At 45.9% G+C, this 23554-nt stretch overlaps 1 protein-coding gene across 2 annotated transcripts in view; it reads left to right on the top strand.

Moving 5' to 3' along the window:
• Positions 1 to 23554, top strand: part of SLX4 (SLX4 structure-specific endonuclease subunit) — a 432160-nt gene that overhangs the window by 396082 nt on the left and 12524 nt on the right. The window contains exon 16 of one of the 2 annotated variants that reach the window (XR_014969527.1): positions 4272 to 4338. The exons of the other annotated variant lie outside the window; for it this stretch is intronic. The gene's annotated coding sequence lies outside the window, so the exon portion shown is untranslated. The remainder of the gene's footprint in view (positions 1 to 4271; positions 4339 to 23554) is intronic. 2 annotated transcript variants of the gene reach the window in all.

Below are 23554 nucleotides of genomic sequence, written 5' to 3'. Positions count from 1 at the left end.
CGAAGATGGGGAGATCAGAGATTCTGCTTCAGTGCCTTAAAAGTGGGTTGACTATCTGATCCCAACGCCATCCCCACCTATACCACTGGAAGTGGACTCACCACAAGATTACATTAGTCGTTTCCACAACCTCATCGAGAGAGCAGCAAAAAGATTTCAGCTTCCCCTAACAACTAAGCAATCTGATTGCTTCCTCTATGGTTTTTAAGGGAACCTTTGAAAAAAATCAATCAGGGCCATCCCTATTGTAGACTACATTTGGGAAGAAGGTATCAAGACAATAATGAATCCAGCTTCAGTGTCGGCAGTGCTCCCTAGACTGGATAAAAAATACAAAGCACCGGACAATTCACTGAAGCAAAGAAGTAACAGATTTTTTTTATCTTTTGTAGATAATGTAGCCCCTAAATCCATTATCAGATGGCTAAATGTGTGCAGAACACCAATAAATTGTCCTAATCATCAGGCAAATATGTACCTTTTGCTCAAGCATTAGTGAAAATACTTAATGAATAAGGTATGGTAAAGTAAATCCTTGTATACTCTCTTTTCTTCATTTGCCCATTGACCTTGGCTCTGTTGTCTTTCAGGCAGTGTGCTTTTTATCCTGTCTCCTTCCTGTGCCATTGAATACTTTAGTATTGCGTACTGCGTTCATTATCACACAATTTCTGTTGTCTTTGGCCATGGAGTATCTGCAATTGTGAGTTTTCCCATCAGCTGATGATTATGGTCCCTGAGTTAGTTTGCATTATTTTCACAGTAGTCATGATTTCATCGTCAAGTAGCGCACTCTATATGCATGCCTCGTATAAGTGTGTGGAGGAACACATGCTCATAACTTTTTCAGTTCAATACTTATTGTTGTCTTCTGTTTGTTGTCTATTGTTTCCTTGGGTCTATGACCTATAGTGCCCTTAACCTTGTCAGCATCTTGTTTCAATGGCTTCTTTACTCTGCAGTGTTGTCTTTGACACTTATCCAGGGCCGTTTCTTCCATTAAGCAAGACTAGGCGGCCGCCTAGGGCGGCAAAAAGGGGAGGGCGGCAAAAAACATGAGTTTGGGAATATCTAATACATTAATTCACCTAGCCTGGATGACAGGGGGAGAGAGTGATGGTAGTAAAAGGGAGTGGGTGGCATTTTTCATTTCTCGCCTAGGGCGGCAAAACACCTAGAAACGGCCCTGCACTTATCTTTAGAAAGTGGTCATGGATTCATCAATTACTACACAGTGTTTTGCTGTCTTTCATGTACTTGTGATCACAGAGTTTGCTTGTTACCTCTATTGTTTGTGTCAGTGTTGTGCTGTCCAGTAATAACTCTTTTCTGCTTGTTCGTTTCTGGTGTTTTTGTAAATCTGTTTATTGCTGCTGTAGATTAAATACAACACAATATAACAGAGATGACTGAGGGAATCCCATCAATTATTGTCGTCAACTTCTCCTAGGTCTTTGAACGAAGCAGCTCTAAGCGGTATCAGTAGGTCTGGGGCATTCAAGATAGGGAGCTATAGAGCCTGGAGATACCTTTATGCCCAGCAGCTTCATGATCTGCGTTACCTTAAGGAGGTTGTAATCTGGTACTGCCACTAAATCACAGGAGTACGTTGGCAAAGCATGATGGAGTTGCATATATGTATAAAACTGGGACTTGTGTAACTGAAATTAATACAATCCCCAAACAGCCAGTCTCCAATCGAAATACATTTTTGGGATATAAAACTCTGGGGAACTTCCCAGCCCATAGATATTTTGTGAGTGTGGCCTGCACATCAGCAAGAAAAGGCATGCGGGGGGACAAAAGGAACATTTTGCAGTTTCTTTAAAATCTAGAGAGTATAATCATCTTGCAGAGCGCAGCTCTACCCAAAGGATATATAGTTAAGGCAAAGAAAGAGAAGTGAGGACAGCGGATACTCTTGCCGGGGTACTACGTTCTATGGAAAATGGAGGCGGGGTCAGCACACTATTCACTCTGACCTGCGCTTCTGGAGCATAATATAAAGCTTTTACCAAGGTGATAAAGCTTAGACCTATGTTAATTTTCTCTAGTTTGGAAAAGGGAGGGCCAGTACACCATGTCAAATACTTCTTCATAATCAATGGAGAACAGCTCTGCTGGTGAGATTCCCTGGCTCTTCTTCCGGGGGGCATAAAGCAGTTTTGTTCTTCATGTATAAAAGTTCGTATTACCCTATTCAATTGAGAAACAAGTATTTGAGCTAGTAATTTTACTTCCACATTGAGTAACGAAATGGATTGGTAAGAAGAGCACTCGGTTTGAGAATAGAATAGTAGTGATTGTGGCATTCTTGAGGGCCGACGAGAGAGAAACCGTTGACTCATACCTCGCTGAACAGACTTAGTAAGTGTGGCAATAGGAGTTAGGAGAATTTCTTGTCGAGTTCTACAGGAAGGCCGCAAGGCCCGGTCACTTTGCCGGATGTCATCTCGACTATAACCCCATTACCTCCTCTAGCATGAGGGGTTGGTCACCCTCCAAACATTCATCATCTGAGAGTGACTTAATGATGAGGTAGTTCATCATAGGGTGAATACGTTTTATTGCAAATGGGGATCGTGCCTGATATAACTCTCACTCTAAGCAAACCTCTCAGTTGTCCAGACCAAGCCTGTGATCTTCAACCCTGTAGCACAGGAGATTCATGGAACAGTTGTAATCTCTTCCTCCCTCAAGGGCAGCCACTATGCTCATATACGTTATGCCTGCATTGCGTAAAGGCCAATTCCGTCTTATCCAGTAAATTATTTTTCATAGTCTGACACACCTGCACGAGGCGTCTGTCCTTACTTTCTGACCAATGTACCCTGGGCCAATGCTCATTAAATAGTATTTCTCCTTCAAGGACCACAGTCGCTTGCTCCCCGTCCATTTCTCTACCCTTAAATTATGAAAAGACCTACCCACGAAGCATCGTTTTTGAAGCTTCCCGCAGTATACCCAGAGAGGCAGCTGAGGGGGAATTCAGCTCAAAATATTCATGGTTGCATCCCTAAGGGAATTTACAAAACGTCATCCCTTTGTCACCATGCTTTAAGATGCCATATTCCCTTAGCACCCTATTGAGGATGGGACTGTTGTCTCTCCACTGGCGCATGGTCTGAGAGCCCTCGTAGGTGGCTCATCGCCTCCGCCATGACACCTAGGTGTACTTCTGGGATAAAAATGTAATCTGATCATGGGTGATGCCTACGCAGTACTGGGTCATGTATGTATTGCTGCATGTTTCAATTCCATGCACGCCAGGTGTCCTCCAGACCCAAGAAGGGACATATTTAGTGAGGGTCATTGGCCTGTCAATTCGGGCAGGAGAATCTGCATCCATGTCTGTGTCATAAACTGCGTTAAAGTCACCCTCAATAACCAGCATGCCCCTTTGGGGCACTTAAAAGCAGTGGTGTTAGTGCTTCCAGGGTATTGTAGACCATAGACGGGGTGCATTTACACTACATAGTGCTACTGAGGCCCCTTCTAACATCCAGTTTAGCCTTATGAATTTGCCCAGCTTAGCTAAATGGACCTTAGAGACCACAAACAGGAAGAATTTATGCAGTAGAATTGCCACTCCTCGCGAGCCTCCGAAATCCAGCATGGTGAACCCTATTGTACCCATAACAGCCTAAGAACCTTTAGTTGGTGCCCGTTAAATGATATCTCTTGGAGGAGCAAGTACCTCAATGCCATGGTTTCTAACATAGGACATCACCGCCACCTTTTGTTTTTTCTCAGGGAGCCTGTTGTTGTTCAAGGTCATAACAGATGAGTGCCAGACAGTGGTACTATAAGTGTAAATATTAGAGCAAATATCAGATAAAGTGCATTGATTGTTCCCACTGTTGCACTCGTAAATGTAAACAAATGCAATTGACTAACCCCTCCAACAAACTCTCCTCTCTACACTTCCTAACTAGAAGCATTAGTCGCCCCAAACTTTAATGAACACACAACCCCCCAACAACCTATTGTCAAACTTACTTTTACTGCCTTTAAGTATATTCAAGGTTTACAGCAGATGTAGGATGTCATGTGACATCAGGTGGAGCCGATTATTTGTCCATCGTTATCATCTTGCTTATAGGGATCTGAGATCACACTGCGTGCATCCGTGTTTGTGGCATTGTGTCCCCTGTCCCTTAGATGTCCACCTAGAGGGCGGGATGGCTTCCTTAATCTTTGCCTCCTGTAGGAGCCGCGCTGAATTTCAGTCCACCTCGTCAACTTTTCACTTCCTCTCTTGTCTCCTGCAGGAAGTGCTACTGTCTCAAAGTTCCATATGGATCTCTCCTCGACTCATTCCCAAACAAGTTCGGCAAGGTAAAAACCCAGAGCCTTCCTATGAAATATAACCTTTAGTTTCACAGGGTATTGCAACATGTATTGTATTTCCACTGCTCGGGGTTTGTTAGACCTGAAGAAAGGTTCTCCTCTGTTGCTGTTCATGTGTAGTCATGGAAAATGAGGATCTTATGGAGTTCAGGCTCATTTTGCCCAGGCCTCTCACCATCTTCAGTATCATACCAGTCGCTATAGTTTAGGAAGTGGGCAATTAAGGGTTCTTCAGGGCACCTGGTGGATGCTTATGGAGGAGCGCTTGTGTGCCCGTTCTGTCAGGAAACAAGAGGAGAGGTGGTCCAGAGCCAGTTGTCCAGAAATGTTTCCACTTGTGGGCTTTCATCCCCCTTAAGGTTGTTTCTCCATGTGCATCCCTTCGCATCTTCTACTCTGGGCACCACTTCACATGTGGAGCTCTATAATTTATGCGTCGTCTGCTTCAGATCTTTCCCCATGTCTTCCAGGGCAGAAATGTGTCTCTCTTTCACTAGTCTAGTGGTTTTACGGAGTTCTTTGTGAAGGAGTGCAATATTCTCACCCACCGCTCCAACCTTGACTTAAATGGGCTTGTTGGGAGGACTGTATAGATTCCAGTATACATGTGTTTGGGAGGAAGCCCCAGCCCCCTACGTCGGACCTTTCAGCCATCGCCTCAGCTGCGGCTGTTGTTTAAGGCTTTGTGAATTTGACCATTTTCCACTGCCTGTAAAGCCCCTTGTCGTTCACCATCATAGTACAGGGAAAACCGATGAATCATCCCGCTAGACCCCAGTCTTGGGCTGTTGTACTATATGACTCCTGTGACTATGAGAGATAATATTATTAAGGATGTACAAGGACCATTTAGGGGTCAGAATCACATGTGCATATATATAACAATTTTACTGGTGGCCTCCATTGGAAGGTTACGTTTCTAAGTTTATTGGTAATTGCACCACATGCTTGGTATATGATAAGCACTGGTAGGTACATGAGTCCCCTATTCTTATGGTCCCTTTGCCGAAATAGGTTTGGCAAAAAGTGGCACTTGATTTTGCATCTCCATTTGAGTTATTGCCTATTAACAAAAGATATATGATGTTTTGATTGATCATTTAAAAAAATAGGTGTAGTTTGGTTTTACCTCTGCTCCCAACACTGATGCTATAATACGTTTTTTTAAAAGAATTTCTGATGTAGAAGGAGCACCCAAAGAAATGAATACAGACAGCAGCACCTACTTCAGCGCCTGAAGGAATTCATTGTAGCTTTTCACATTACTCATTTCAGAGTCGCGCATTACTCACCTTCTTCCAATGGTTTGCAAGAACGCATAAATACGTTCTTAAGAGGGTGTGCAAACAGTCTTGACCATGGGTCTTGAGGTCAAAATGTTTATCAGGGAGAAAGTTAGGTCATAACTAATAATAATAGGATATAATAGGATATGTCCCTGTTTATGTTGTTACGCTGAAGATCTCTAAGGGTTTCAGTTTGTCCTGACTGGGTGAGAGAGGTAAGCAAAAAGAGCACACCTGACTTGCAGACTGCTGCATCTAACGTTGAAGCAAGTTAAAGTCAGGTTAAAGAACGTTTTGACAAAACACACCATCTCAAAGAAAGGACATTGAAAGCAGGGGTTTGGGTTTTTATTAGAAATCACACTTCAGGTCAAGAAGGGTTTCTTAACATTTTTAAAAACAGTTTGTGTTGAAAGTGTGTCCAAAGATTCAGTATTTATAAAGGGCAAAGGCTAGTGGAGTAAGATCTTGTCAAGATTACCTATGCGCAGGCACCCAAAATTCAAGCTGTGCGAGGTTATGGTGGCAACAATTCCTCAGAACATTGTCATTACCTGTATCAACTCTTCATTGCATGGTGGCATCTTAAACAATTATTTTCAATTGCTTCTAACAATTGAGCTCTGGTCTAACCATTTCTTCAGTTTCCTGACAAACCTTCGATTAAGTGGAATGCTTGGTTAAGATCTCCTGAGAACTATTTAATCGCAGTTGGAGCAGACGGCTTTGAACCTAAAAGATAGGCTGCTATTTTGTTTAGTCATTTGGGAAATGAAGAGCATCTGGCCAATCTGGAAATTCCTACGAGTACTCAAAAGCGATTACAAGACTTCAAGTCAAATTCTCAGAACAGCCTAGTGTTCTATTGGAGAAATTTAATTTTTTCACAATGAAACAAATAACTGATGAAACTGTTGAAGTATTCATATCAGCATTAAGTGCATTAACTACTACATGCCATTTTGGAGCGTATTTTGACATATACTTTTGAGATCAGTTTGTGTATAGGTGCTTTTAAAAAAAGATACAAGAATATTTAGTTGCAGAGACCTTCCATTGTCAGAGGTTGTTGATCTGACCAAAAGCATTGAACGTTCAATAATCTCCAGTCGCATGATGGCTCAGGAATCCACTCAGACAACTTCTCCAATTGGTAATGCTGTGGGGTATTCTGAACATGTTGATGCTATACAATTTAAGGGCAAAGTCATTAAGACTGTTCCACATAATACTAACACGTCTCGCTTTAGGTGTAGATCTAAATCTCATTTAAGCCAGTAGGTAAATGATGCAGTAAGTGCAAGAAATTAGGTCACTTTCACAGTGTTTACCGATCTGGTAGACACCAAGTTAAAGTAAACAGTGTTCACTTAAATGAAGAGGACTGTCCTGTGGATCTGTCAAATATGGTCTTGAATCTGGAGATTTACTCCTTATCTACTAACAAAATTAAGGAACCTTTATGTCCTGTAACTCTAGTTTCCAAAGTAACTTGTAACATAATGTGTGACTCAGGTGTACCTATTACTATCACAGCTGGTACTTTATTTAACCAACAGTGGGATTCTAATCCTGAGCACACAGGACATACATCCTAAAGCTTATGGTGATCAGGATATCAAAATGGTTGGGGATCTTCATAGACACTGTGTCTTGCTTTGGCAGGTCAGTGGCAACTAAAATCTATGTTGCAGTCAAGGGTAGAAATATAGTTGGCTGACAGACCCTTGTAAAACTTGGTCGTATGCCTGTGCCTGGTGCTGATCCACCAGTCAATGTAGAAAATGTATCTTTATTTATTACTGATAAATGTAATCTTACTGAAGATATTGTTAAAAGATTTCTGGAATTTTTTTCTGGTAAGATAGGGCTCATTCAGAAAGTGTGTTCACAATTAAGGGCCTTATTACTATGTTGGTCAGAAACTCTTCCGACCGACTCCTCTTCGGAATCAGTTCTAACCTACTCGCATTCTGCGACTGATTATGATGGTTCTGAACACTGTTTGAAAATTCTCGCATTGACTTCAATGGGAGCCTTGTTACGATCGACAACACAGTCTCCTATTGAAAAAAAGGGTGGTTGCGGAAAATCTTGCACCCTGTGGCAGGTACCCCATGGTGCCTGCCACACTGTGCTTGGTTTTAAAGGGGAGTCCCTTGGGTAACCCCACGGACCCCAACCGGAGGCCTCAGGATGAAGGGGGGCCTGCGACCGTCCCCCGATGTCAGTTTCCGACAGCTGTTCTGTGTCAGAAAGACCGATTCAGAAAGGCTGTCCGAATCCAAAATCGTAATGTGTTGGTCGGAAATGCAATCCATAGAGCTGTACGATTCTGCTTCGACCAACTCGGAGTCTCAGAATGCCGGTCGGAACCGATTCGGACTGACCGAACGGTTACCTTTCCATCTTGATTGATCGGTCGGAAATGTTTCCGAGTTGGTCGGTTCCAACACGGTTTAGGAGAATCTGAATGCCATTCGGAGCCTTTCCGACCGACATCGTAATAAGGTCCTCAGTTGAACAGGCATGCTATACCTGTTAGACACAAAGCAAGACCTGTCCCCTTATGTATTAGAGCTGAATTGAAAAAGCTATTAGAAAAATTAATTGAAGGTTGCATTATCAAACCAGCTGACTTCTCTGAATGGGCAAGTCCCATTGTATTTGTGCGCAAAAAGAATGGTGAGATTCGCTTATGCACTGATCTTGCAGTCTCAACAGGAATATTGTGGTTAAGTGCCATCCTCTGCTCAAGGTTCAAGACTTACTTTCCAACATTGGAGACTCTAAATTTTTCACACTCAAATCAGCTTACCACCAGATACCATTAGATGAAAGGTCCTAAGAGTTAACCAGCTTTGTACCTCCTTTCGGAGCATTCAAGTTTTGTAGATTCCCTTTTGGATTGGCTTTAGCAGCTAGTGTTTTTCAGAGCCTCATAGATGACATATTGGAGGCTGTGAGTGGGGTACAAGCATTTCAAGATGATGTGCTGATTGTCACAAAAACGTTACCAAGACATATTTACACTGTTGAAACAGTTCTCACTAAATTTAAAGAGTTTGGTATCACTCTGCGCACCGATAAATGCAAATCTTTAGCAAAAACATTGACTACTTAAGACACTATCACTTCCAATGGTATTTCTCCACAATTTTCATTGATTAAAGCTATTGAAGATGCACATCCACCCAGTGACGAAGATACACTTCGCTCCTTTCGTGGGCTACGTAAATACTATTGAAGGTTTGCGCTAGGGTATGCTTTTATTGGGCAGCCCTTGAGGAATTCATTCAAGAAAGGAGTGAAGTATATCTGGTCTGATGATGTGCAAGAAGCTTTTCAGAAAATGAAGAATCTCATTATTTCAGCCCCAGTTTTAACTCCATTTGTAGCAGGCAGAAAGTGTATCATAACTGTTTATAACAGTCTAGTTGGATTGGGGGCTGTTTTCATATTTATATCAAGTCACAGAAAACACCATTGCCTCTTAGTCTCTCAGTAATGCGGACGCCAATTACAGCACCATAGAACGCGAGGCATTGGCATGCTGTTGGGTAGTGGAAAGGTTCAAGACTTTTATTTGAGATTCCAATTTTGATCTATTCACAGACCACAAACCATTGCTCCACCTGTTGAGTGAAAGCATCATCACGATTAGTCAGATTGTTATCCAAGCTGCAAGTGTTTAATTTTATGGTGAAATACATACCTGCTCGGGAAAAACATAAGAGCGATTGTGTTATACCCGCCATCAGAGGTAAAGAATCTAACACACTTCAAGATAATGAGAATGTGACTGCGTTTTTGGAGGATATACTGAGGAATGAACATAAACAGTGGTTAAAAGCTTCCAAACAGGATGCCATATTACAGTCTGTTTTCAAATTCATGAAAGAAGGTTGGCCCAAGGAGAGAGATGTTGAGGCCTCTATGAGACCTTTTGTACAGATTTCAGAGAACCTATCAGCTGTTGAAGTGGTGCTAGTACGTAATGATGTGTGAGTGTGTGACAATCAGAGATGATATTAAGGAGGCACATAAGGGCCATTTAAGGGTCAGTAGCACATGCAAATATATAAAACTATTTTACTGGTGGCCTGCATTGGAAGCTCAAGTTTCTACGTTTATTGATAATTGCGCCATCTGCTTGGTATCTGATAAGCACTGGAAGGTTCTTGAGTCACCTATTCATATGGCCCCTCTACTGGAGGAAGCGTGGCAAAAAGTGGCCCTTGATTTTGCGAGTTCATTTGAGTTATTGCCTATTAACAAAAGATACATGATGGTTTTGATAGTTTTTCAAAATTGGTGTATTTTGGTTTTACCTCTGTTCCCAACACTGACGCTATAATCACATTTTTCAAAAGATTTTTTTAAGTAGAAGGAGCACTCAAATTGTTACAGACAATGGCTGTAGGAGAGCAGGATCTGCTTCCTATAGTTAGCCCCACTTTTTGCTCCTGTAACACTGTTTTTCGACATTAGTCTGGCTGGGGCCCTGCTATTCAGGACCCCAGCCTAGCTGCTTCCTCTCTAAATTGATTCCTAGTACCTTAGGTACACTACAGATTGGATACTGAGGTGCCCTTATAAGTTCCTAGTATATGGTATACTATGTACCCAGGGCATAGGTACCCCAAAGGCCTACCAGGGGCTGAAGCATGTATTATGCCAGCCCTGGGAAGTCCTCCAAAATGACACCACAGGTCTGCTACTGCAGCCTTGGTAAGGTGGTGCATGCACCGCTTACTGAGATATAGGTTCACTATATCTCACCTATCACTGCACATATAAACCTATCAGTTACCCCTATGGCAGGCCTTATCAATCCTGAAGGCAGGGTGCGTGGTTTTGTGTGAGAGGGTGCCCATGCATGAGCAGAGCCCCTCTGCAGCCTTCGGAATCTCTTCTCCGGGGTTGTCTGTCATGCAGCCTGACCCTATACTCTTAAGTGCATTATAACCCAACGGTAAATGCTAACTTTGGACTGGCTGCACGGAAACATGTCGTGTTTGGTGTCAAACACCTTTGAATCATACCCCCACACCAGTAACTGGTGTGGGAGTATGATCCCACCCTTCTAGAGGGAGAGACATGACCGCACCGGTATACCCAGTACCAGCTTAAAAGAGCCCTGGCATCACAAAATGGATGCTGCAGCCACAGACACAAGTCTGGACTCTTCCTGCTGACCGAAACTCCAGCAGGGGAGGCCTGGACAATAGGTTTCCTGTCACAGGGAGGTGTTACCACCTCCCAGACAGGCTTTAGTGTATTGGGGCTGGGTGGGAACACTCTGAGAGTGCTTTGCAGTCCTGCTCTGGGGGCACACTTGGTGTCCCTGTGCATAGTCCAGCTCAAACCGGTTCAGGGGCTACCAGCCCCTGCTCTGGCGTGAAACTGGACAAAGGAAATCCGGTGTAGCCACCCCTCTTTCCAAACCCTCCCATAGGTGGGTCCCCTGAGTTAGTCCAACCCCTTCCTTAGGTATAAAGAAGGAACCTCTGTAACCAGAACTTTAGGTATCCCTGGACGAAACTCTATAACTGAATCCTGGAACTTCGACGATCTGTTCAATGACTGAAGAATCTCCCTTGGAGTAAAGGAGTTACTCCCCTGCTTGGCAGGCACCAAAGACGCATCTGTCCGGTCTGCATCTCCGAAGCTCCTGCCAGATGCCGAAGACTTTGCCACACCAGAGGTGGATTTCCAGACTTCCCAGAGGCCGAACCAAGTTCCCAGCAAAGCTGAGACCCATAGCCCTCGTGGGTACCGTGGAACCAGAACCCCTGGACACCGTGCAAATTTGCAAGTGCATTAGTTTCTCGACGTTCCCTGAGGCTGTGCATTGGGTTACTTGTAGCCCAGAACCTGAGCAGAGAATCCACCAAAGATTGTCGGCCTACGCACTCCGAGTGACCCGTGGGCTGCCATTTTGGGATTCCTCTCGAGGTCCCTTTGCGATCCCTGGTCCGTCAACTGGTGGATCCCTGTGAAGGTAACTTTGACTTCCCTTGGGCTTCCCTGGTTGCTCCAGACGTGCCCTCACTCCTCCTCGCTGATGAGAGTCCCTCAGACCTTGCTGGTCTGCACCGAAGCATCTTTCTCCTTTCTGCGTGGGTTGCTGTTGCCAAGGCTTGTTGTGTCCACTCCAGGCACCGACGCTGCAGCACTCGACATCCTTCGTGGGACAGCTCGAATCCAGCTCCTGGTCGTCCTCGACACATCCTGGTCCTCGTGTCTGAAGAGTCAAGCTTCACCACCTTCACCTGAAACACCCGACATCGGTGGGCATTCGTCTATCGTGCCCCTTGTCACTGACAAGTGACCCAGACTCTGTCCCCTCTGCTTTCAGGTTCTTCACATCTCCGATCCAGGCTTGGATCCCTTCGGACACATCGCATCTTCCCGGCAGCAGCACTTCTTCGCCAGCTTCCATAGACCTGACACCATTTGACACCTATGCACCCGGCTGCCCTGGGTGAGGTAACTCGAGTACTCTGGTGCTCCCGTGGGTGTTGACCCTAGAACTGTCTAAGTCCAAGAGGGTTTGGTCCTAGTCCATTCCTAAATGTCTTTTAACTCTAAAAATCTAACCGTGACTTTCCCCATAGAAGCTAATGGGAGCTCGCGGCTGTGTTCCCACACGGCCCCCGTGGGTCCCCTGTGTCACTACCTTGGGTGGTTCCTTGGGGTCCCAGCGATTCTACAGGCTCCAGGCCTTGTGTCTAGTTAAGTCGTGGTTCTTACACCACTTTTTTAGTATATGGTTTGGCTCGCCCCTGGGGCCTAACGTGTATTTGTGCTACTTTACTGTAATATTTGAAGTGTAACTTATGTGCTTTTACCTCTAGCCTCATAAAGAGACTAGTAGGGAGTGTTTAGGAATAATATATACCTGGTGTGGTCTCCTTTCATTTAGCCACTCAAGAGATTATAGACTGGTAAAGCAAGCTGCTTTTACATTCCTTCAAGACTTATCCTGAAGGCTGCTCTCTGTAGCTACCACTAGGATAGCTTTCAATAAAGGTGGTCTTTAACCTATCATCAGTAAGGGGTTGTTTGGACTGGTACAGGGTTCCCACTATAACTAGTGGACAGCATATACCAGGCCATCTTCTCACATTGGTGTGCACTGTGTGGGATTCCAGCTTGCTATTGTTTTACCAGATAATCTCAATTGAGTGACTAACTGAAAAACAATAAAGGTACCCAAGGTACATAACACAAGCTTAGAATACAGTAAGTTCTACTGAACTTAGAGTTGTGTGTCAAGGGCTTAGCACACTCTTTCTACAACTCAAGAGAGTTTAGTAGGCCACACTAGAGTAGGTAGTGCATACACCACACCTCACTAGTTATGTCTTCAAGGCCAGGAACCAGTGGGTCCCTGCCAGAAGCAAGTAGGCTTCTTCCCTCCAAGTATGATAACCTCCCATTCTTGGAATTGAGAGCATTATGCAGTACTAGGAGACTGAAGACAGGCAAAAGTGCAAACACCCACCGCCTCATAGAGGTACTCCTCCTAGATCTCAGAAAGACCTCATGGTCTGATGGGGTAGGTAGAGTGGGTGGGGCAGCTGATGAGGAAGGGCCTAGGGGTTCAGACACCCCTGACCTGAACTCTGGAGCTGGCCAGGAGGATGACAATGATCCTAACCTAGAAAATGCAACTCCTCCTGAGGATGATAAAGATGGCCATGGTGGTCCTCTCTTTACTCCACCAGGAAGGGTTGGGAGTGTGCCTAGAAGGTCCAGATCTCCTTCTCATGAGTCTACCCACTCTGACACCTCCATGGGGACCTCTGTCTCCTCTCATAGGAGGGAAACCTCTCAGGAGGAGAGGAGGGAGAGACTGCTCCAGTATGAACAAGCTCAGCTTAAAATCAAGAGAGAGTAGATAGCCCTAGAAAGGGAGTCCCTAGAGCTAGACAAAAGATGGGACTAGAGTCCCATGGTGGCAGCAACATCCCTATTGTTAGGTAGACGTCTCATGACCATAGAAACCTAAACAAGATTGTCCCTCCCTATCAGAGTGGGAATGACATCCACAAATGGATTACTGCACTGGAAAGGGCCTGTAAAGTTCAAAGGGTCTCCCAGGAGCAGTGGGCAGCAATCTTGTGTCTCTCCTTTGCAGACAAAGATAGAGATAAGCTCCTCACTGTAAGAGAAGAGGATGCGGATGATTACCAAAGCTTGAAGAGTGCATTGATTGATGGGTTTGGCCTAACCACTGAACATTATAGGTTAAAGTTCAGGGATACCCAAAAGGCACATAATCAAGATTGGGTGGACTTTGTAGATTGTGCTACTAAGGCTCTGGAGGGCTGGTTGCTTGGCAGCAAGGTGTGTGATTTTAAAGGATTGTACAACTTAATTATGAGGGAGCATATCCTTAATAATTGTCAAAATCAGCTTTTGCCTCAGTACCTGGTGGACTCTGATCTAACCTCTCCCCAAGAAGGCAGACAAATGGGCAGGACCAGGGTGAGGGGGAAGGTTCAGAACCAAGGTGGTGACCCAAAGAAGCAAGATTCTAAGAACTCTGACAAGAGTGGGGAGAAGGGTAAAGACCAGAAGTCTTCACAAGGTCCCCAAAAATCTTCTTCAGGGGGGAGTCTCAATCTAACAAAAGAAAAGGCCAAAAGAAACCATGGTGCAAGATATGTAAGCAGAAAACTCACTGGACTAGTGATTGCACCAAGTCCAATGACTCCACTCCTGCCACCATTGCCCCTAAGGCAACTGTTCCCCCTAGTGCAGCTGCAATTGATGGTGGTAATGCTCAGAATAAGGGTGTAGTAGGGTTAACCCTGGGTTCTGAGGTGGACTCTGGCCTAGTCAGAGTTCCAACTCAGGCTGTCCTGATCTGTGAATGAGTCATGGACATGTCCTCCTTTGTGAATCCCAGTAACTTGGGCAAATATAGACAGCAGCCTTTGATTAATGGAAAAGATGCTTTGGAATTCAGGGACACAGGATCAAGTGTCACCATGGTGACAAAAGATCTTGTGGATCCTGGGCAGATTATAATTGGTGAAATGTACCAAGTGACCAATGCTAGCAAGGTGAGGACAGACCATTCCTTGGCAGTTGTTAATTTCTCCTGGGGAGGGGTAACTGGCTTCAAAGAGGTTGTGGTAATTGCAGACCTCCCTGTTGAATGCTTCCTTGGCAATGATCTGGAGACTTCAGCTTGGGCTGAAGTGGAGCTCAGGACACATGCAGAAATGCTAGGGATCCCTGCACATGTATTTGCTGTGACTAGGTCACAGGCCAAAATGTCTAAAACTGAACAGGCCCTGGATTCTGGAAGAATGGACCAGGTGACTCCCAAGAGGAGGAGCAGTAGCGTTAAGGCAGTGCCTTCCTCCCTGACTCAGGATATAGATCAGCCTCCTGAGAGAAATGATCTTGGACCTGAAGAAGGAACTGTCCCAGAGGAGCTTGAACCTGACCAGGTTGAGTTCTACTCCAGTAGTCCTTGTGCCTAAACCTCACACCAAAGATGGGAAGAGAGAGATGAGGTTTTGTGTGGATTACATGAGTCTCAATGCAGTCACTAGGACTGATACCCATCCCATCCCATGGGCAGATGAGCTAATAGATACTTTGGCCTCAGCCAAGTTTCTAAGCACATTTGACTTGACAGCTGGCTACTGGCAGATCAGACTAGCTGATGATGCAAAGCCAATGTCAGCATTTTCTACCTCTAGTGGGCACTATCAATTTGTGGTAATGCCCTTTGGTTTGAAGAATGCACCTGCCACTTTCCAAAGGTTGGTGAATCAAGTCCTTACAGGCCTGGAAGACTATAGTGCAGCATATCTAGATGATATTGCTGTCTTTAGCTCCACCTGGGAGGATCACCTGGTCCACATGAGAAATGTTTTTGATGCCCTGCAAAAAGCAGGCCTAACTGCTTTTTGCAAGGCTACTAAGTGCCAGATAGGGCAGAGTCAGGTTGTATACCTGGGCCACCTTGTAGGTGGAGGGCAGGTTCACCCATTGCAGAGAAAAATCCAGACCATAATCGCCTGGGTTGCTCCCACTACCCAGACTCAGGTGAGAGCCTTCTTGGGCCTGACTGGGTACTACAGAAGATTTGTAAAAGGTTATGGATCCATTGTGACTCCATTGAATGACCGTACTTGCAAGAAAATGGCCAAAAAGGTTCAGTGGACAGCTAGCTTTCAAAAGGCATTTGATGACCTGAAGTAGGCCATGTGCACTGCTCCCATTCTGCAGAGTCCTGATTACTCCAAGAAGTTCATTATGCAAACAGATGCATCTGAGTTGGGGGTAGGGGCTGTACTGTCACAGATGAATGATGAAGGTCAGGATCAGCCAGTAGCTTTCATAAGCAGAAGGCTGACCCCCAGAGAGAAACGTTGGTCAGCCATTGAGAGGGAGACCTTTGCTGTGTTTTGGGCCCTGAAGAAGTTGAGGCCATACTTGTTTGGTACTCACTTCATTGTTCAGACAGACCATAAGCCCCTTTTACGGCTAAAACAGATGAAGGGTGAAAACCTCAAACTTGTAAGTTGGTCCATTTCTCTACAGGGGATGGACTATACAATGGAACATAGACCTGGGAGTAACCATGCCAATGAAGATAAACCTTCCAGATATTTCCACTTAGAACATGAAGACTCAACTGGTCAAGGTTAGTTTAATGTCCCTGCATTGGGGGGGGTTGTGTAGGAGAGTAGGATCTGCATCTTATGGTTACCCTCACTTTTTGCTGCTGTAACACTGTTTTTCGACTTTAGTCTGGCTGGGTCCCTGCTATTCAGGACACCAGCCTAGCTGCTTCCTCTCTAAATTGATTACTAGCTAGTACCTTAGGTACACTACAGATTGGATACTGAGGTGCCCTTACAAGTCCCTAGTATATGGTATACTATGTACCCAGGGCATAGGTACCCCAGAAGCCTACCAGGGGCTGAAGCATGTATTATGCCACCCCTGCGAAGCCCTCCAAAATGACACCACAGGTCTGCTACTGCAGCCTGGGTAAGTTGGTGCATTCACCCCTTACTGAGATATAGGTTCACTATAGCTCACCCCTATGGCAGGCCTTATCAATCCTGAAGGCAGGGTGCGTGTTTTTGTGTGACAGGGTGCCCATGCATGAGCAGAGCCCCTCTGCAGCCTTCGGAATCTCTTCTCCGGGATTGTCTGTGATGCAGCCTGACCATATACTCTTAAGTGCATTATAACCCAACGGTAAATGCTAACTTTGGACTGGCTGCATGGAAACATGTCGTGTTTGGTGTCAAACACCTTGGAATCATACCCCCACACCAGTAACTGGTGTGGGAGTATGATCCCATCCTTCTAGAGGGAGAGACATGACAGCACCGGTATACCCGGTACCAGCTTAAAAGAGCCCTGGCATCACAAAATGGATGCTGCAGCCACAGACACGAGACTGGCCGCCTGCTGCTGACCGAAACTCTGGCAGGGGAGGTCTGGACAATAGGTTTCCTGTCACAGGGAGGTGTTACCACCTCCCAGACAGGCTTTAGTGTATTGGGGCTGGGTGGGAGAACTCTGAGAGTGCTATAAAGTGCTGCACTGGGGGCACATTTGGTGTCCCTGTGCATAGTCCAGCTCAAACCAGTTCAGGGGCTACCAGGCCCTGCTCTGGCGCGAAACTGGACAAAGGAAATGGGTGTAGCCACCCCTCTTTCCAAACCCTCCCATAAGTGGGTCCCCTGAGTTAGTCCAACTCCTTCCTTAGGTATAAAGAAGGAACCTCTGTAACCAGAACTTTAGATATCTCTGGACGAAACTCTGAAACTGAATCCTGGAAGTTTGACGATCTGTTCAACGCCAGATGACTGAAAAATCTCCCTTGGAGTAAAGGAGTTACTCCCCTGCTTGGCAGGCACCAAAGACGCATCTGTCCGGTCTGCATCTCCGAAGCTCCTGCCGGACGCCGAAGACTTTGCCACACCAGAGGTGGATTTCCAGACTTCCCAGAGGCCGGATCGAGTCCCCAGCAAAGCTGAGACCCGCAGCCCTCGTGGGTACTGTGGAACTGGAACCCCTGGACACCGTGCACATTTGCAAGTGCATCAGCTTCTTGACGTTCCCTGAGGCTGTGCATTGAGTTACTTGTAGCCCATAGCCTGAGGAGAAAATCCACTGAAGATTGTTGGCCTACCCACCCCGAGTGACCCGTGGGCCGCCATTTTGTGATTCCTCTCGAGATCCATTCACGATCCCTGGTCCGTCAACTGCTGGGTCCCTATGAAGGTAAATTTGACTTCCCTTGGGCTTCCCTGATTGCTCTAGACGTGCCCTCACTCCTCCTCGCTGGTGGTGTCCCTCGGACCTTGCTGGTCCGCACCGAAGCATCTTTCTTCTTTCTGCGTGGGTTGCTGTTGCCAAGGCTTGTTGTGTCCAATCCGGGCACCAACGCTGCAGCACTCGACATCCTTCGTGAGACAGCTTGAATCCAGCTCCTAGTCGTCCTCGGCGTCTCCTGGTCCTCGTGGCTGATGAGTCAAGCTTCACCTTCTTCACCTGAAACACCCGACATCGGTGGGCTTTCGTCTATTATGCCCCTGGTCACTGGCAATTGACCCAGACTCTGTCCCCTCTGCTTTCAGGTTCTTCACATCTCCGATCCAGGCTAGGATCCCTTCGGACACTTTGCATCTTCCCAGCAGCAGCACTTCTTCGCCAGCTTCCATTGAAAACAACAACACGATCCGACACCATTTGACACCTATGCACCCGGCTTCCCTGGGTGAGGTAATTTGAGTATTCCGGTGCTCCCGTGGGTGTTGACCCTAGAACTGTCTAAGTCCAAGAGGGTTTGGTCCTAGTCCATACCTAAGTGTCCTTTAACTCTAAAAATCTAACCTCGACTTTCCCCATAGAATCTAATGGGAGCTCGCGGCTGTGTTCTCACACTGCACATGGCCCCCGTGGGTCCCCTGTGTCACTACCTTGGGTGGTTCCTTGGGGTCCCAGCGATTCTACAGGCTCTACGCCTTGTGTCTAGTTAAGTCGTGGTTCTTATACCACTTTTTTAGTATATGGTTTGGCTCGCCCCTAGGGCCTAACGTGTATTTGTGCTACTTTACTGTAATATTTGCAGTGTAACTTATGTGCTTTTACCTCTAGCCTCAGAAAGAGACTAGTAGGATGTGTTTAGGAATAAATGCATATATTATATATATATATACCTGGTGTGGTCTCCTTTCATTTAGCCACTCAAGAGATTATAGACTGGTAAAACAAGCTGCTTTACATTCCTTCAAGACTTAGCCTTAAGGCTGTTCTCCAGAGCTGCCACTAGGATAGCTTTCAATAAAGGTTGTCTTTAACCTATCATAAATAAGGAGTTGTTTGGACTGGTACAGGGTGCCCACTATAACTAGTGGACAGCATATACCAGGCCAACTTCTCACAATGGCACGCATAAATAAGTTCTTAAAAGAGGATTTGCAAACAACTTTGACCATGGGTATTGAGGTCAAAACTTTTCTCAGGGAGAAGGTTTGGTCATATATAGTAACTCCACACAGTACAACAGGTATGTCCCCTTTATGTTATGCAAAAATTTCCCAGGGCTTCAGTCCTGACTGGGTGAGTGAGCACACCTGACTTGCAGACTTTTGCATCCAGAGTTTAAGCAATGCAAAGTCAGGTTATACAACGTTTTTTTACAAAACACACCATGTCAAAGAATTAACATTGCACTAAGATCAAGAAGGGTTTATCGAAATTTCAAAACCAGTTTGTGTTTAAAGAGTGTCTAAAGGCTCAGTACGTATAAGGACAAAGGCTGGTGGAGTAAGAGAGGTCTGGTCAAGATTACCCAGGTGCAGGCAGCTAAAACTCAAGTTGCTCCGTCGTCTTTGGGCATCTGAAGCACGATGGCAGGCATGCTACTGGAGATTATTGAACATTTAATGCTTTTGGCCAGATCAACAATCCCTGAAAACAGAGGGTCTCTGCAGCAGTGTAGCCTTTCTTGTATCTTTTTTTAAAAGCAGCTATATCCAAACTGTGCACAAATGTGTTATGCCAGTGGACGCTCTAAAGTTGCATGCAGCAGCCTTAATGAATTCTTCAACAGTTTCATCAGTTCTCTCATAGGGGATTTCCATATATAGTCATAAGCGATGAATAGTCCCGCCCATCTGCGGGGACCCCGGAGCACTTTATCCAATGTACGTTCATAAGTGATGAAGTTAGCCTTTCTTTGGGAAGGCCTTGAAAAGTCACTTATGGGGTAGGCTACAGTGGTCAGAGTTCTTTATCTTGGAATGGCACAAGAAGAGACTGCAATTACATATGCTGTCAGAATATCTATTTTTTGTAATGGCACAGAAATAGAACCTTAACAAACCTTTTTGGTATGTAAAGACCGATATGAAGAAGTGCAGGGCCATGTAGCCAATAGGCTGCCATTATAAGTGAAGAAAAAGAAAGCTATGTCTTTAAGAGCAGAGAGACCACCAATATCCCATCATGCTCCGCCAGAAGCAGTTACCTGAGTTCTTTTTTCCGGCTCCTTCTGACAGGACCCTTTGAGCATTGAACTCGACCTTTTTAGTTTTTTTCTTAAAATTACATCTTCAAACTTCACTGTTTTTTGCTTCACTCAACATCTTTTGTCCTTCTCTGTATAGCAAAGTATTTTTCTAATAGGAAAGAGTCTTTTTTCCTATTTAAAATGCCATCTCTTTTCGACAGATGTCCTAGATGTGCCAGAAAAATAGCTAAAACAGACCCACAACCTGCCTGCATTATTTGTTTACCTTCCTCTCATCTTCCTGCCTCCTGTGACGTCTGTAAAACCTTCTCCAGACGTACCCTACGTGACAGGGAGACAATGCGCCTGCAGGTAAGAGAAGAGAGGAGAAAACAACAAGTAGCCAGTGGGACTTCTGAGAAAGGGATGTAAATCTTCCAACAGAGCTCTTCCCTCAACCTCCAGTGGACGTGGGAGGTCTGAGAAGCGTTCATCACCCAGAAAACGCTTTCGGTCCCGGTCGACGTAGAGGCGATCGATGTCGAGAGGAGGTATGGCGCCGACATGCTTGCCGTCATTAACTGGCTCGACGTTATGTAAATGTCGACGCTCAACGTTGAGAACCACTCGAGCGACTGTGAGAGCCACTTTGCACGGCGACTGACGCCGAGACAGGTGTCGAAGTAGAGGGGTACGACTCACCGTCGCCGAAAGGTAGAAGATCAACGTCGACAGTGAAACATCAACGATGGGATTGGTCGACGTCGAGAAGCTGGTCTTTCGTCAAATGGGCTACGTCGACGGGGGTCGACGTCGAGGAGCAGGTCGTTGTCGAAGGCCAGTCGACAACGGAGATGGACGTCGAGGAGATCATTGACTTCGAGGAGAGGAATAGCCTCCAAGAGAAGCAGAATCTACTCCTCATCTGACTCTCAGTCCAGATCTCCATCATTGGTTGAGATAACTACATCTCCCACCCAGTTTCTCCTGCACCGTATCCAGCTGTCCCAACAGCGCCATTTCCTCCGGCTCTACCAGTTCCTCCTCCTCCAGTACCTCAGCTTCCGGTACTTCCAACATTACCAGGACCGGTTTTGCCTGCTCCTAGGGTGCCTCAGATCACACTAGCTCCTAGGAGATTACGTTCCAGGACACACAATCAATCTCAACGTGGACGCTCACGCTCCTCCACGAGATCATGACACTCACGTCACCACTCCTACCGCAGGTCTAGATCACGCTCACGCCGTCACCACCATAAAGATACATTTACGTCTACTAGAGACCATTCTCCTACGTTGTCGGATTCGCCTCAAACTCGATCCTCTCCAATTGATGACATTAATACCTTTCTGGAGGTCCTGTTTCGCTGTGCAACGAAACTGAACATACCTATGGAGACACCTACTCTATCAACGTTTCTCATTTTTTAGATGCTCCACCAACGCACGGCCTCTAGACCATTGCTTCCGCTAGTGCCAGGCCTGCTGGACCCAGCCACAGAATTATTTCTTAAGCCTGTGGCGGAAAAATCAGCACCGTCACGGCTCTAAAAGAAATACCGACCACCAGAGCAGGAACCGTTTTTCTTACGGGCTGACCCCCCTCCCGATTCAGGGGTGATTCTAGCGCACGAAAATCTCACGCCACCTCTCCATCTGCTTCTTCTCTCCCTGATAAGGAGAGCAGAAAGGTGGACTCATCAGGACGCCAGATCGGCAGCACGGCTGCTACGTCCATGAAAGCGGCCAGTGACACAGCGCTCTTAGGACGGTACGACCGTGCCTTGTGGGATTCCATCCTCCACTTTGCGGACCACCTCCCCTAAGAACACCGGCAGGACTTTCTAGAAATCGCCCAGTAGGGGGCCATGGTCTTGAACCAAGTCATTAGCACGGCAGCAGACTCTTCGCTTCTAGCTGCCCACGGCTACTGCCACGGAATCTCGCTACATCGGCATGCATGGTTGCGTTTAACGTCTCTGAAGCCAGACGCTCAGTTACAGAAGCAAAACATACCCTTTTCTGGCTCCATCCTCTTCGGCTCACATGCCGACAACGAAATAGTGCGAATTAAAACAGATATGGATATCTTAAAAGCAGTAGGACTAGCAAAATCTAAAGAACAACGATGTTCATTCCCCCTTACCTCTCACGTTTCTCCACACGGAGGGTTCAAACCCCTCAATGGCGGTTAGGCAGATCGCAGCAATATCAGTGGCTGTACCAGTCGCAGCGCAAAACACAGAGAGGTCGAAACTCCCAACAAACTAGCCAGGGAGGATGTCAACCCGTTGCAGCAAAACACTGAATTCTCTCTTCGCTCTCTTCTGTTACCTACTCAGGTAGGGGGAAGCATTGTACATTATCTGGCAGAGTGGCAAAACATTACAACAGACGCCTGGGTCTTGAATATTGTCAAAGATGGCTACCGTCTACGATTCACTGCACCACCTCCATCCAGTCTTCCTAAGCCGTCCACGTCTCGACTCAAGCTCTTACAGGAAGAAGTCAACACTCTGTGCCTCAAGAAAGCATTGGAACCAGTCTGTCCAAATGAATGAGGTCAAGGTATCTACTCCATATACTTCCTAGTCCAAAAGAAAGGCAGACACGAGTTCAGGCTGATACCCGACATTTACATTGCAAACAAGTGGATCCGGAGGGAAAAATTCAGGATGCTGGCTTCACACCAAATTTATCCTCATCTTCAAAGGAGAGACCTGCTCTGTTCAATAGATGTACACAACGCCTATTTTCATACTCCAATCACAAAGTCCCATTGAAGGTTTCTCAGGTTTGTCGTGAGACCGGACCACTACCAATAATCAAATCTCCCATTCAGCCTCAAGTCAGCACCCAGGACATTCTCCAAATGCATGGCAGTAGTGGAAGCGCACCGTAGGAAACAAAAAATCTTTTTATATCCCTATCTGGACGATTGGCTAATCAAAGCATCCACATTCACAGAAGCCCGAGAGCATTTCCTATGAACGTGCGATCTGCTTCATCATTTGGGTCTACACGTCAGTGTCCAAATTCCATGTCATTTCCAGTTCAGACTCTACATTACTTAGGAGCTACCATCGATACCTTGCAGGAAAAGGTGTTTCCTTCGGAGGAACAACGTTTATCCATTCTCCAAAAATGTCTCAATCTTCAGCGGATAAACCAGCCGTCAGTATGCATAGTCTCCTCCCTTCTCGGCTCGATGGCCTCCTGCATATTCCTGACTCCCATTGCTAGCCTCCACATGCGTCCTCTCCAGGCGTGCTTGGAGGACCAGTGGAATCAGTTCTCAGAGAACTGGGAGGACAAGATCACCTTCTCAATTCATGCTTTGAAATCTCTCCAATGGTGGTGTTCCCAGAAGAATCTCCTAGCAGAATGCCTTTCCACCAACTTCCACCAAC

This window comes from Triturus cristatus, chromosome 10, assembly GCF_964204655.1.
Source record: "Triturus cristatus chromosome 10, aTriCri1.1, whole genome shotgun sequence".
Taxonomy (NCBI): domain Eukaryota; kingdom Metazoa; phylum Chordata; class Amphibia; order Caudata; family Salamandridae; genus Triturus; species Triturus cristatus.
The sequence above is the reverse complement of the archived record's forward strand: the minus strand, read 5'-3'. Positions and strand labels throughout refer to the sequence as shown.